Source organism: Chenopodium album, chromosome 11 (assembly GCF_948465745.1).
Source record: "Chenopodium album chromosome 11, dcCheAlbu1.1, whole genome shotgun sequence".
NCBI classification, from domain to species: domain Eukaryota; kingdom Viridiplantae; phylum Streptophyta; class Magnoliopsida; order Caryophyllales; family Amaranthaceae; genus Chenopodium; species Chenopodium album.
Genome location: NC_137844.1, coordinates 24066986 through 24069193, shown reverse-complemented (window position 1 = coordinate 24069193; position 2208 = coordinate 24066986). Strand labels below are relative to the sequence as shown.

The 2208-nt window shown below is 36.5% G+C and overlaps 1 pseudogene; it reads right to left on the bottom strand.

Moving 5' to 3' along the window:
• Positions 1–315: 315 nt before the first annotated feature.
• On the bottom strand, positions 316–1882 carry LOC145566463 (beta-amylase-like; annotated as a pseudogene).
• Between the last annotated feature and the right edge of the window lie 326 nt (positions 1883–2208).

The window sequence follows — 2208 nt, the reverse complement described above, 5'->3', positions numbered from 1 at the left end:
GTACCAGCAGCAGCATAATGTAGAAGGTGGGTAGCAGTAGTACAGCAAGGTAGCAGCAGGGCATAAGTAGGCACTTCTTACCTCAAGCTACTCATGAGTTTCTTGAGAATCCTCCTAAGCATAAGTGTACTATGTGAGGTGTGGAATTTCACATTGAACTGGATTACCAGTAAATTTAATTTTGGTTCATTACAAAATTATATCCTATGCATACTTTGATAATGTTATGCACTTGTGCTATGTACATGTGTTCGTAGCAACAAAATGTTTTTGAAGGTTTAAACTTGTATATGTTTCAATTGAAGATTTCATTAGTCAGTAATTTTTTGCAAGTTTCTTATGACCAGACAATTTTGAATGCTCTGAGTATTTGACATTAAGCTCAAGTCCCCACCTGTTTTACAAGCTCTTATGGTGCGCTATCAGCATAACCAGGCTGCTTAGAGTCCTTCATCTCAAGGCATGTAAAATCTAAAACACCATAGTGCCTAGAAAGCATCCTTGCTATTGGTCGATACCCATCTCTTTCATACAAGTTGTAGTACCCTGCAGTCAGCTCCGTTGCATGACTTTCCTCATTGTACCACCAATGTATTCCAGAAACCTGTTCACATATCAAAAGTAAAAAAACAAAAAAAAAATCAGTAGTCAGTTGCGAAAAAAATTCTTATCCATAGATGTTCCTATTGCTTCTATGTCACTCACTTTAGCTGTTATTTTGACTTTGCAGCCACCGAATGCTTTAGTTGCTTCTTTTAGGATCTGGTCACCATGAATCAATAACTTGTTTGAGTACCAAGTCAGGAAGAATTTTCCTCTTATAGTGATGTATGTCCCATTGTTTCTGAAAAATTCTGTTGATTTTGGTCTGTCATTATATTGTCCTTCATTCTGTGGCACATCCCACTCGGGATGGCCAGCATCAGTTGCAGCTTTTTTTGAAATCTTCTTTCAGATATTTGTCATAGCACTGCGAAATTAATAATTTGAAATGGGGTTAACTGCTGAAGTGTTAAAGCAAGTAATAATACATCGCCTTCATTTGGTATATTTGATTATCCGAAAAAGCTGAATCTGAATGTAATAATATCACCTGAAATTCTCCAATTCCTAGGTAGCTCTCCAGCTGGGCCAAGACCTACTTCAATGTCAACTATATTGTGCCAGCATCTAGGAAATCTGACATATTTTCTCTGAAACTCTTCATGTAATCACTGTATGTTTGTCAATATATTATATAACAAGAAATTAGTTCCCTTTCTTGTTTCAATTTTAGGAATGTGCAAATGTTTTCTTAGTTTTTTTGATATTTTGAAAACACTTACCTGAATAGGAGTCCGCCCTCCAAGGATAGGTTCGTTGTCAATGCCAAGAGTAAGGTACTCTTTGTTCCTAGTACCGCGTCTATTAGTATAGAAGATATCAGGGTTTGAATCTCCATCTTGAAGTACCCGTTGAGGAAGTGGGATGTAAACACCGTCACCTACATTACCACCACATTGATGGAATGACATTATTGCTTGTACTTTCAGGCTGCAATCCTTAATGGCCTGAAATAAGCTCCTGTAAGCCTTCTAGTCATACTGCTTAGGTCTTTTTGCTTATATTATTCCCCACCAAACATCGACCATGACTCCATCGACTTCTGCTTCCTTCAGCTTGTATAGTTGTCTCTTGATGTCGTCTTGGTTCTTGAAGTTGTTATTTGGCGTGACTATTCCCAATTGTTGCCACAAAACAAGTAAATAAATTAGTCATTGAACTGCTGCTTTAATTTGTTGTGTGACTTAATTAAGGAAATACTTGTGCTGAATGCTGATTAATGTAGGCTTACTAGTAACATTGCATAGACGGGCACATAGTTCAACATCATGTTTGCCATATCGGTGTCTTTAGTTAAGACCTGAAGCAACATAGTGAATTATTTGACTAAAAAGGGAGTGAAGAGCATGCATATCTAGTTAAAAGGTTAAGTAATGAAGAATTACTGTAATTTGAATTCATCTAAATAGGTAAGCAAATCCCAACTCTCGAGTTGAAAAAAAATACAAAAGATAGAAAACAGTATGATTTTAAACCTGTAAGATTCTGAACTCTAAATTATTGTAATTTGAATTCATCTAAATAGGTAGCAGCAGGGCATAAGTAGGCACTTCTTACCTCAAGCTACTCATGAGTTTATTGAGAATCCTCCTAAGCATAAGTTTA